Raw genomic sequence first — 13,754 nt, 5'->3', positions numbered from 1 at the left:
GCCACAAGTCCCTTTCACACCTGGAGAAGCAGGGAAGCACTGTGAGAATAATGTTCTTTGACTTCTCCATTGCTTTTAATACCATCCAGTCCTGCCTCCTTAGGGATAAGCTGCTGGCAATGCAACTGCACCGAGACACTGCAACACAGATACTGGACTGCCTCACTGGCCGGCCACAGTATGTCAGAGTGGATGGCTGTGCTTCTGGTGTTGTGACTAGCAACACTAGGGTACCTGCAGGGAACGGTTCTGGCGCCATTCCTCTTCGCCCTCTACACTTCAGATTTCCGGTTCAACTCTGGTTCCTGCCATCTCCAAAAGGTCTCAGACGATTATTATCCTCTATTGTTGGATGTATCACAGATGACGATGAGGAGGAGTACAGAGGACTGAGAAAGAGCTTCATCACATGATGTAACAGCAACCATTTGAAGCTCAACATCAGTAAGACCAAGGAGCTGGTGGTCGACTACAGGAGAAACAGAAGGTCCCCTGCCCCTGTCATTGGGGTCCACATCAACAGTAAACTGAACTGGTCTCACAACATTGACACCTGTAATGGCTTCTAACCGTATCTTCAAAAAAGACAAGAGTCAGGACATCTGATTGAACGCTGCTTTAGTGAACAAACTATAACTTCAGCTCCACAGAACAACTTGCTACTAGCCAGTATAACGTAACGTAGCATGGGTAATGAAGTCCCCAAAGTTATTGACTCATTACTTATATTAAATATTCAAATTAAGTGCATTCATATTAATCTTGACATTATATGAACCTTTCATTTGTAAATAAACATAATCTTATCAAATAAAGTCACAACATCCTCCCCCCATGAACTACAGTTCATCTAAACTTCAAGAGGATACAACAACTGAATTGGTCTTCTAAGTATTGTCCCGGAAGTAGTGCGAACAGCACAAGAAAACACAAGTCCATCTCAACCTGGAAACAGTTCTTCAATTCTCCCAAGCTTCCAGGATTGTCTTGGAGTGTTGTCCTCCCCGATGAGTGCAATATCCCCCACCTTCAAGTGTGAGGGCCGCGGTGTCTCACTGCGACGTGCTGATTTTAAGTCCAGCAAATACTCCCTTCGCCATCTATGCCAGAAGCCGGTCATGAGTCTCTACCTGTATCTCCATCTCCTTGTCATCTCCTCCTTGTTCAAAGTGGGATGGTGAGTGTCTGCTGGAAATGACTTGGGAGGTAAACATGTGAGTCTCTGACCCACCAAGAAGTGACCTGGTGTCAGTGCCTGTGGTTCATTCACTTCATTGTGCACATAGGTAATAGGCCTCGAGTTTATTGTGGCTTCAGCTTCTGTCAGGATGGTGCACATTTCCTCATAATTCAGTCTGGCTCTTCATAGCACCTTTCTCAGAATGATTTTAACTGACCGCACAAGTCTCTCCCAAAATCCACCCCACCAGGCTGCTCTCTCAGTGATGAACCACCAGGTGATGCCCTTGACAGAGAAGAACTCTTGTAGTTGTGGATTTTAATCGCTTTCCACATCTCTCTCAAATCCTTATCAGCTCTCTTGAATGTTCTGGCATTGTCAGAATAGATCCCCTTACACAATCCTCTTCTTGAGATGAATCTTTTCAAAGCTAGCACAAAGTTTTCAGTGGACTGGTCGGAGACCAGCTCCAAGTGCACTGCTCTTGTTGCTGCACATGTGAACAATGCAAGATAAGATTTTTTCATGGACCCTTGGCCCTTCACATAGACTGGTCCTGCGAAATCCACACCTGTGACTTCGAATGGGGGTGACTCTGATATTCTGTCCCTTGGCAATGGTGCAGTAGTCTGCTGTCCTGCCCTTGCCTTGAATCTCCTACAAATAATGCACCTTGACACAACTTTCTTCACTATCTGCCTTGCTCTTAAAATCCAATATCTCTCTCTGGTTTGCACGAAAGTGTCGCTTACACCGGCATGCATTATTCCTTCATGTTAATACTGAACCAGCATCTCTGTGTATCCGTTGTTGTTGGGCAGAATCCATGGGTGCTTCTCTCTGTAAGTGAAGTCTGAATGTTGAAGCCTTCCTCCAACACTTTCATCGAGAAAGGGTCTTAACTCTCGCATTTTGGAGTCAAGGTTGAGGTCATTTCCTGCCTTTAGCAGATTGATTTCATTACTGAAAGTCTGATTCTGGATTACCTGGATCCAGTATTTCTATGCATCATGCAGTTCATCTGCTGTCAGTTCACCACATGTCTTTACACTTGAGCGTGTGTTGGCGATAAATCTCTTCATCCAGGCTGTGACTCTGTAAACTCGTTTCAGTTTACTTTACTCTTCCAAGCATAGCACTGGTTGTAAGAACTCTGCGTCTTGATGAACAAGCTGCACAGCAACCTGGTACTTGGACTTAAGTTCAGAGTACACCTCCTCTTCCTAAACATAGTCCTTAGCTTCCTCCAGATGACTGACACTAGGTCCATTCCACCACAGTACGCTATGCTTCAGATCCTGCACAGTTAGTCCTCTTGTGGGAAGGTCTGCAGGATTCTTTTTCCCTGGACAGTGTGACTATGCCTCTGGGTCAGTCAGGGATTGGATTTCCCTCACTGTTCGCAACAAACTGTTTCCACTTCTGAGCAGAACTCTGTATCCAACGTAATGCTATCATTGAATCTGTCCACAGTCTGAGTTGCGTTCTGTCTATTTGCAGTGATTTCAAAAGGCTTCTCCCTAGCTTGGCTCATGGCCCAATGTCATCCTCTTGAGCGGTGCCACTCTGGATTTGGATGCAACCAGGCTTGTGGTCATTTCTCCATTCTTTGTTTTCCCCTGCAGATAAGCAACTGCGCTGTATGCTCGTTCACTTGCAACACAAAACACAAGAAGTTTTAAAGTGTGGCTGTTGTGTAGCTCCACATCTGTTCTGTACCACTGTGAAATAGACAGTTGGTGTAGTTGTGGGAGTTCTGAACACCACTGTTGCCATTTCTGTGTCAGATCAGGTGGCAATTCCTCATCCCAACTGAGCCCTCTCTCCCACATTTCCTGGAACAAGCACTTTATCCTTATTGTGAAAGGGGTAAGGAATCCTAGAGGATCAAATATGCAGGCAGCTGATTGCAGAACGCTTCTCTTTGTGTTCTCTCTATCCTTCAGAATTGTGAGCAAAGCCCTCAGATCAAACACAAAATACATCAGATTCTGATCTCCACACCAAGCCCAGAACCTTCAGCATTGACCCATGTATCTCTGGTTCTTTCGTGCAGTCCATCAAACTCTCCTCCCATTTTCTCTTCAGCTCTGGTGAGTTTGTCATCCATTTGCAGAGATCCATACCTGCAGTAGATATGATGTTCTTCACCGCTGTCGTCACAAAGTGGGCCTCTGATACCTCTCTTGAACTTGCAATGAAGTCATCTACATACAGCGAGGTTCTGATAGCCTCTACCACTTGTGGATGTTCTGACTCATATTGTTTCAAATGTTTCCTTATGGTGGCTGCGAGGAAGAACGGACTTGGAGAAGCTCCAAACACTACTCTTGTCATTCTTAGCACACGTGTTTTCTCATTTTCTTCGTTAGTTGGTGGGCTGTGAAACCACAGAAATCTCACAGCATCACGATCTCGTTCTGACAGTGATATCTGCAGAAAAGTCTTCTTGATGTCTGCCATTTATGCAACTTCATGCAGTCTGAACCTTATCAAGATGCTCATCAAATCTGGATTCAGATTGGGTCCTATTAAAAGACAGTCATTTAGAGAGTGACTTCCCTCTTCGTGGGAAGAAGCATCAAACACCATTCGCAGTTTGGTTGTCACCTTGTTCTCTCTCAATACAGCATGATGAGGTAGGTAATAGAGCTCATTACATTGTTGTTTTTGCTGTACAGTGTAACATCCCTTCTGAATTTATTTTTCAGTCCGTCCAACCTTTTCTTGGCAATGCAGTAGTTATCTCGAAGTGGTGGATGGTCTTGACGCCATGGCAGCTCCACTTGATAATGCCCATCCCTTTAGATGGAGGTGTCCTCGAAATGCTGTAGGGCCTTCAAATCCTCTGGTCGCTCACTCCCTTCACTTGTAATGCCTAGGGACTCAAGTTCCCAGAATGTCTTCAGCTGTTTGTCAATCTGGGCTGTCTCACTGACGTGTATCTGCATACATGTTGTCTCTATCATGCTGGATACAGCCACCAGACCTTGCACTGCCCATCCAAAGGTACTCTCTAATGCTACTAGGCTCTCCGTCAGTCTCTCTACCCGGCCTGATACTATTTGCCAGTAGTAATCTGAGTCAATTAGCACAGAAAGTTCAGGTGTATCATCTCCAGGGAAATCTGCAAGTTGCAAGCCTCTCCTCTTCATCTCACTCTGTATATGAGCACCAGGAACCTTCATCATAGCTGTGCACACTTGAGGAGTCACGACTGCCTCCATCTCAATGCTCTGTTGTTTATCCCAGACATTCTGCAAGGTCAGCTTCACAATTTTGTGTTTTACTGTTGTTGGGGCAGGGGAGCCAAATGTGTGGAGGTTAAATGTCCCTTGTCCGATGACTGGTAATTTCAGTGCCTTCGCCACATTCTCATGCGCAAAGCTTCCCTGACTTCCCCCATCCAGTAAGCAGCAGACTATCTTCCTGCCTGCAGGTCCTGCTACCCATGCCTTGACGGTTTGTAGCAACACAGTATTCTCGTTGTCTGGTTTCATCTTCTCCAATTGAGGAATCACAGAAGAAATGACAGTGTCTGTTTTGTCAGAGATGGTAGATAGGTGTGTTGTATTTGTCTCACAGATACTTGTGTGACGGTGTCCTCCACATGTTGCACATGGCACGCTCTTTGTCCTGCAGAATCTTGCAATGTGCTTCCTAAACATACAAAGCATCTGCTTTTTTAGCTTCTCTTTACGGGCTACAACTTCGTAGTCTGGACAATCTTCAGATCGATGTTCAGCGCTATCACAGAAAACACAGCCTTGAGTTTTCTGGCTGGCTGTGTGTAGTGCAGCTGCGGATGACATGCTTGGTTTCTTTAGTTTTATATCACTGATGGAATATGATTTGGTACCTGGCCTGTGAGCAAGCTGAGTCTCTCTCTTATTGTATGATCTCATCATTTGCAAGGCTCTCTCTCGACTCTGAACCTCAGTTTTCAGAAACTTTAGCACATAAGGCACCTTCCATTCATCACTTTCTCCTCTCTGGCGACTGTAATCCAGAGCCATGTCTTCTGGCATCATCTGCAGCAGTATTGCGCATAACATGCCTCCATAAGAGTCTGAAACCACTCCCAGTGACTCTAGGCTTCTAATCTGAATCTCACAGTCATCATATATATTTCTCTCAGTGCACTTACATCTGACGATTTCTTCACAGGATTGAGATTCATTAGCCTTGACATGTGTGCATTAATGATGATGTCCTTTCTTCCAAATCTGTTTTGGAGAATAGTAACTGCAGCATTATAGTTACTGTTAGAGGGAGTCCTGGCACTGCCTTGGCAGCTGAACCTGTCAGGTACGTCTTTAGGTAGGTAAATTTCTCCTTCTTACAAAGTGCATTATTGCCATGAATAGTAGTTTGATACTGGCTCCAAAATTCCTGCCACAAACTCACATCTCCATTAAACTTGTTGATCATTAACTTTGGCAACTTGACTGATTGATTGCTTTAAGCTCCAGCAGAACTTGTGCTAGCATCACTCAGGCGGGCGGGCGAGGGGTTGTTGTTACTCACATTCTCATGTGCTGTCACTATTTGGTGAGCCCGTGTCTTCATTTCAATAATACGGTCTCTGTAATCTGCGAGTTCAATCTCCTCTTCCACGTCCTTCAGTGAAACGTGCCTTTCAATCTCTTGGTCCAGTTCACTTAAACTGCCTTCCTTTCCTGTCAATACAGCTAGCATCTCTCGCACACAGCTAATAGCTGGGTCTTGCTTTGTTAGTTCACTATCCATCTGATTCAGCAGCGTCGTAGTGGAACTCCGTATTGTCCGACGTTTCATCTTCAACCTTTCAATACGTTGCTCACCGTTGTCCAGTCAGGGTTCGACGTCTCTTTCCTCGTCGTCAGCCATATCTCAAAGTATCCAGATATTCCCAGGCTTCAGCACCAACTTTGTAATGGCTTCAAACCGTATCTTCAAAAAAGACAAGAGTCAGGACATCTGATTGATGATGCTTTAGTGAACAAACTGTAACTTCAGTCAGTGTAATGTAACGTAGCCGCACATAACGCTGTTATTTTCCCAATGTCCTTTGCTCGCCCCCGAGCATCATAGGTAATGAAGTCCCCAAAGTTATTGACTCATTACTTAAATTAAATATTCAAATTAAGTGCATTCATGTTAATCTTGACATTATATGAACCTTTCATTTGTAAATAAACATAATCTTATCAAATACAGTCACAACAACACCCTCTTCAAGAAAGGACAGAGCAGGCTGTTCTTCCTACAGGAGACTCAGATCATTCAGCGTATGAAGCAGGCTATTGAAGTCCTTCTACCAGCCTGTAGTAGCCAGCGCCAGTTCTTTGTTTGGGAACTGGAGGTCAATAAAATCAAAGTTCACGACATTCAACTATTAGACTGACCAATTTAAGTAGATCTAAAATAACAATTTAAATATTGATTTACTGTATTTTGTAGTATCTAATGTAAAAAATACACTTTATGATTAAAATCGCACTCATTTATCATGGGCACCACTCAGACATTTTTCAATTGGCCATCTGAGACCTTCATCAGGAATATTTTAGATTGTTATTGTCAGTTTTTAATTTTACATGAAAGCAAATACACTACCATTCGACTGAATAGTAATACAATTACTGTAAGGAGACACAACTGGAGTAATTTGACTTTCAAGTGATATTGTAAAGGGGTAAACTCACTTCTGTTGTATACTGTAGACCAATTAAATTTCCAGTAAAAGATGACAAGGATTAAGTGAGGGCAAGAGTAAGGGTGATGCTGTTGCAATGTCAGTTAGTGCACACTATCAGCATCTGATGTGTTTAAATATAAACTCGTCCTGAGGCTTACAGATGGACTTTGTGGGCTCAGCTGCACTGCTTTAGGGCCAAAATGCCTTTATCTGCAACAGGTCACTCTAACACCACCAGACTGGCTTCTATCACCAGTATTTGTACAGATATCTCACTTTTGTGAGATGTAAGGCTAATGTAAGGCGAGCTTACATGGAACACGTGACAAGTAGGTGAAATGTACCATGATAACCTAAAGTAAAAAAACAACAACAACAAAACAATGGCATTTCATGTTTAATGTGGTTATCATTGCTCATAGAATTTTAATGTTCTTTGAAATGAACCTTGGGAAACAGCAAAGATGGCAACGCATCATAGAGCTCTCCATGTAGGTTCCCCTCATACAGTCAAGGACAACCCAGTCTCACGGCAATTTGTGAAATTGTCACAAAACTGAATCTATTGATTCGTGTCCATGGACATAAATTGTCCAACTTTTTCATGTTCCCCAGCACGAATCTCAAACCAACACATTTCAATTGGACTTATCTTTCGTGTCTGGGACATGTTTTTTTTAGACAGCGCATATGCTGTGATGCTTTTGTCGTTCTTTTTTTCCAACAGTCAGCATTAACCAGTTTTCCTGTTATGGCCCGTCCACACTAATAACTATAGAGATCACAATACAGATGTGTGCGCCCACACTGACCAACGTTAACATTCTGCAAACATCGGCGCTGAGCAGCTACCGTGTGCTCCAGCTGCATATAAACTCCGTATTCATTCAAATAGAAAAAGGAAAAGAATATCCAGGCAGAGGGAAGCTGCTCTGAGATTGCTCTGAAAATGATCCCAACGATATAGTTCATAGCTATTATCGTTTATTATCTAAGTGCTTTTACTGTGTTTGGACTACATGCTCGTCGTTACTTTCATTTCTCTGTAAACGAATACAACTCTGAAAAGAAGGACACATGCAGGAAAACGGCGACCGGAACATGTACTGTGACTGCAACGATGGATAATCTGACTGTTGTAACTGAGAGGCTAGCGGTGGGGAATGTATCTGTTGCGTTGTGCAGCTTTTAACTAGCTCGTCAAGGCTGTCTACGTTAGCTACTAGCCTAGCCTAGCCTAGCTGCTGCTCCTTCTTCTTCTATTGATTTGGTGGTTGGCATCCAACGTTGAGGTGCGTTACCGCCACCTACTGTACACACAAATATTACAGACTCTGTTGAACGGATTTCTTCCGGGTCTACGGCGAGGCTGCACGCCGTCGCGAACAGGGTTGCCTTAGCAACGAGCGCAAATTCAAACACTGCCGGTGTAATAAAAACAAAAAATACGATGTACACAAAAAATATGATGTACTCTTTTACACCTATTTCATACTACACGTATTATTCTTAAACAGTAGCACATTTGTCAGTACTTCAATCTGTTTATTTTAATTTACTAATACAAATATACAGCCCTAGCTGTAAACCCCAAGAAGAACTACAAATTTCATGGCGTGTCCAATCACGTTGTATTGAGTTAATAAAACTGTCTGTGGAGACGCTGGTTCACGTTAACAAAACATTTAGGGAACCTAAACATGATAAAAACAGTTACGTTAAAGGGAAAATGAAGCACTCAGTCAAGCATAATTTACAACATATATTTCCAATGTATTCAGTTCAATTTTATTTGCATTGCGCAGTTTACAACATATGTCATCACACAGCGCTTAACATAGTAAGATATAGACCTTACGAATTTAAACAGAGAACCCAAAAATCCAAAGTTGCGTTTGGACTCCCTCTGAGTAAGTGGTTGGCAATGATGGGAAGGAACCAAATCCCCTCCAAGGAAGTGGGAAAAAAAATCTCCGGCAGAACCAGCCTCAGGGAAGGAGGCCATCTGCCTCGACCGGTTCGGGGAGAGTGGGGATGAGTGAGGGATAGCAGGATAGCAGATGGAGAGCAGCAATAGAACGGAACAATAAATATGAATATAAGTATTTGGGGGTCAGTGAGGCCAGCGGCTTGAGGTCAGAGACGTGAAGCTCCAGATCCAGAGATGTCCACAGAGAGAACAAAGACATGCTCTAACTATCAGCTTTATCAAAGAGGAAAGTTTGCAGCCTAACCTTAAAGTAGAGAGGGTGTCTGCCTCCAGAACCCAAACTGGGAGCTGATTCCACAACAGAGGAGCTGATAACTGAAGGCTCTGCCTCCCATTCTGCTTCTGGGAACTCTGGAACCACGAGTCGGCCTGCAGTCTGAGAGCAAAGGGCTCTGTTAGGATGATACAGTGCAATAAGGTCTTTAAGGTCAGATGAAGCTGGTCATTGAGAGTTTTATATGTTAAAAGCAGGATTTTAAATTTTATCCTGGATTTTACAGGGAGCCAATGAAGAGAAGCTAATATGGGAGAAATATGATCTTTGTTACTGCTTCCTGTCAAAACCCTGGCTACAGCATCTTGGATCAGCTGGAGGTTTTAAAGAGAATTATTGGGACATCCTGATAATAAGGAATTACAATAGTCCAGTCTAGAAGTTATAAATGCATGGACTAGTTTCTCAGCATGACTCTGAGACAGGATGTTCCTGATTTTTGCAATATTACGTTAATTACAGAAGGCTGTCCTACAAACTTGTTTTATATGGCTATTGAACGACATGTCCTGGTCAAAAATAACTCCAAGGTTCTTTACAGTAGAACTGGAGGCCAAGGCAATGCCATCTAGCTATCTGGTTCAATAGTGTTTAGGGCCAAATACAATAACCTCAGTTTTGTCTGAATTTAAATGAAATTACAGGTCATCCAGGGGCCTGTACTACGAAGCGAGATCAACATACCCAGGATATGTTTCCGAGATCCGGCTTGACAAACCCTAACAATCGCACTCGGGATAACTGGTCCTACGACGGTGGTTATCAACTCGGTAAGTCAGCCCAGGGTTGTCTGATCTGAGTGTGACCGCATGCACATAAAATGGGCGGAGTTATCGGCATCTGACCAATCACGGCTATGGACCAGTCTGGCTGCAGAGCGGCTCACTTTACCACCGAGGAGCAGAATATAAGCTTTACTAAATATAAAGAATACTATAAAAACATCATAGGAGCAAAAAGCAGCAGTGTCACAGCGGCCAAAGCCAGGAAGGAATGCTGGCAGGAAACTGCTGACTGTGTGAATGCATCAGTTCATTAGTTTATAATAAAATATAATCCGATCACTGATCATATCAGATAATCAGTTAGACATCACTAAGTCAAGCTGAGGATTCATTTGACTAATTTGTTGCCTAATGTATATACTTCTGGCATATCTGACTTTTTTTTTTTACTTTCAGCTGCAACCCGAGCGGTGTGAAAAGGACGTGGGAACAAATTACTAACAAACAGAAACATAATTCATTAATAACGTATCCTACAAATACAAGCTTTAATGCTGAAGTCAGTTTACTGCTGTGGGGGGATATTGGTATGGAAATAATAATTAAATCGCTTTGATATTGCCTGTAGTCAACAGGGGGGGAAAAATGAAAGAAAGAAGAAAGCAGCTCGAAATCCTCGCCAGGGTGCGCTGTTGGTGCCGGTCCCAAAAAACCCTCACACTCCTCAGTGATCCCTCACAGTTCACACTCTGATGTGTCGTGGGTCTTCAATAAATGCCGGTGATACCATTTTGTTGAGAACTGCTTCGTTTTCTGCTCCTTCTGAAGTTTTACGGGAGAGAACTGACTTTCAGTGCTTTAATACCCGGTGATCTCAATCTCCAACATAACCTGCTGCGGAGCAGGTTAGCTGTTCAGCATAAGTTACCATGGTGATGTCCCTCAGTACGAAGTAAACCTCCTTCGTAGGACCGAAAACACAGGATTTAACCTTAAGTTACCTCGCTAACCCCAAATCCTGCTTCATAGTACAGGCCCCAGGCCTGTATGTCCTTTTTGAATTTTTTGTCAAATATTCAAAACTTTATCAGTGAAGAAGACCATAAAGTTTTTACTGCTGAGAGCTAAATGAACACAAGGCTCCACAGAGCTGTGACTCTTTGTCAGCCTGGCTACAGTGCTGAAAAGAAACCTGGGGTTGTTCTTGTTTTCCTCAATTAAGGATGAACAATAAGCAGTTCTTGTCTTGCAAATCACTTCTTATAGGCTAGGAAACTCTTTCCAGGCTTAACGAGACTCTTCTGAATTAGTTGAATGTCACTGTCTTTCCAGCCTTCTTAATTTTTGTTTTAAGATGCGCAGCTGTTGACTATACCATGGAGCTATTTTATTATAATTTATTGGCTTCTTATTTAGACTACATATACCAAACAAAAAACGTAATCGTATAAAACGAAAAAAAGATTACTTTGTGTCTTCTCTTCCAAGGGTGCTGCCATCTTGGACTACAATAACCGGTGATGTCATGCAGTTTGTTAGCTTCTCAGGTTTAGTTAAAGACAGACAGTAAAGGACAGACTGCAGATAAGACTGAAAGATGGAGACTGAGGAGGCACAGATCAGAAGACAAAGGAGGCCACTACTGCATGACTCCTGGATATAAGAATGAATTTTACAGTGTTAGCAGCTGGGAGATCATCATTTCTGCAGTTTCTTTAGCAGAGAGCAGTTTAGGCAAGGCAACAAAATGGACGGCTTTAGAGAAACTAACCACCACCGTAAGAATAGCTGTGTTACCATCTGAAGGGGGAAACCCTGTGATGAAGTCCACAGCGATGTGCGACCATGGTCTTCGAGGCATGGGCAGAGGTTAAAGCAGACCGGAGCTGGGCTGGTTTGGGATCTTGCAACAGTCGCAAACTGTACAGGCTGCCACAAACTCCCCTGTATCTCAATCCATAGTGGCCACCAAAAGTGTTGAAGAAGCATCTCCACGGTTCGGGCCATACCAGGATAGCAGGTGAGATCTGTTGAGTGTGCCCACTGTAGAAAGAACCTGGAAGTGAACAACATCAGGTTAGGTGGCCCATTACTTGGATGTGGATGCTGCTCCTAGGCTCGTCGTACGGCCTCCTCCACTTTCCAGGTCAAGGAGGCCACCAAACAGGTTCTGGGAAGAATGGTCTCTGGTTTACTAGATGGTTCATCTGCAGAGTGTAGACGGGACAGGGCATCAGGCTTAATATTGCGAGAGCCAGGACAATATGTCAGTGTGAAGCGGAACCTGCCAAAGAAGAGGGTCCAACGAGCCTGCCTGGAGTTTAGCCTCTTAGTTGAGCGGATGTACTCCATGTTCTTATGGTCTGTCCAGACAACAAATGGTTGCTCAGCCCCCTCCAACCAGTGACGCTTTTCCTCCAACGCCATCTTAACAGCCAGTAGCTCCCGGTTGCCCACATCATAGTTACGTTCTACAGGAGAGAGACGACAGGAAAAGAATGCACAGGGATGCAGTTTATCAGCAGCTAAATGTTGTGACAGGCCAGCCCCTACCCCAGTGTCAGAGGCGTCCACCTCCGCAACAAACTGCAATTAGGATCTGGCTGGATCAGGATTGGAGCTGATGTGAACCGGTCTTCCAGGGACTGGAAGGCTTTGGCTGCTTCAGAAGTCCAGGTGAAGGGACATAAGGTGGAGGTCAGGGCTGTGAGGGGGGCTGCAACCTTACTGTAGTCCGATATGAACCTTCTGTAGAAGTTAGCGAACCCCAACAACCGTTGTAGCTGCTTGCGATTCTCTGGGATGGGCCACTTCTTAACAACAACAAGCTTCTGTGGGTCCATGCTTAGCTCTCCTCAGGAGATGATATTGCCGAGGAAAGACATGATGGTGGTGTGGAACTCATTTCTCAGCCTTGACAAACAGACGCCAGTTGAAGACTTGGTGGACATGTTGGTGGTGTTCTTCCTGGGTTCAGGAGTAGATAAGAATGTCATCTAGGTAGACGAAGACAAACCTGTTGATCATGTCACGGAGAACGTCATTGATTAAGCACTGGTAAACAGCTGGGTCATTGGTGAGACCAAAGGGCATAACCACGTATTCAAAGTGTGTTCAGGTTGGGATAAATTGTACAGTCAGCTTCGGGGCAAGGTGGAACCAGGAAGGAGATTGATTGCGCAATCATTTGAGCGATGGGGAGGAAGGGACAGAGCATCATCTTTACTGAAAAATGACATCAAATCATGATATACAGGGGGAGCCTTAGACAGATCAGTGTTGTTAGAAGGAGGAGAAACAGTGGAGTCGAGACACTGGAGTGGCATCAGGGGCTCCATGATCGAACCTCATCCTTCTCCCACTCAATCTGAGGGTATTGAGACTTTAGCCAGGGGTAACCATGAACTAACAGAGGCTAAAATGTTCAATGACATGAAAACACAGAGTCTCAAGATGGTTTTCAGCCACAATGAATTTAACAGGGACTGTCTTGTTGCATACCTGGGCCAGAAAGAGACCATTTAAGGCTTGGGCTTTGATGGGGGTGTCCAGCGGAACCTTAGAAATCCGCAACTGCTCCACCAACTGGCTGTCCACAAAACTATCCTCTACTCTGGAATCGATCAAGGCTGGGATGGAGAATGACTGGTTCTGCCAACAGAGTGATACAGCAATATGGAGACGTTGCGAGGAGGAAATTGCTTCTTCCATTCAAAGGATAATTCCAGTAGATTTCACCGAACAAGAGCCAGGCAAACAGGTCATTGTAGAGTATGTGTATGGTACAGCTATGCAGTCTCTCTTACCTTCATTGCCATACAGATTTAACAGTAAGACTAAGACTGATATCACTTACCACATCAGAGCTTTAGCCAGTGTCTACACACCTGTAGCTAGCAAGACAG

The 13,754-nt window shown here is 43.9% G+C and overlaps 1 pseudogene; it reads right to left on the bottom strand.

Annotated features, from left to right (window-relative positions):
* Nucleotides 1–1,126: 1,126 nt before the first annotated feature.
* LOC103358457 (uncharacterized) lies at nt 1,127–3,980 on the bottom strand (annotated as a pseudogene).
* Nucleotides 3,981–13,754: the final 9,774 nt, after the last annotated feature.

Source organism: Stegastes partitus, unplaced genomic scaffold, assembly GCF_000690725.1.
Source record: "Stegastes partitus isolate 25-593 unplaced genomic scaffold, Stegastes_partitus-1.0.2 Scaffold311, whole genome shotgun sequence".
Classification (NCBI taxonomy): Eukaryota; Metazoa; Chordata; class Actinopteri; family Pomacentridae; genus Stegastes; species Stegastes partitus.
The sequence above is the reverse complement of the archived record's forward strand: the minus strand, read 5'-3'. Positions and strand labels throughout refer to the sequence as shown.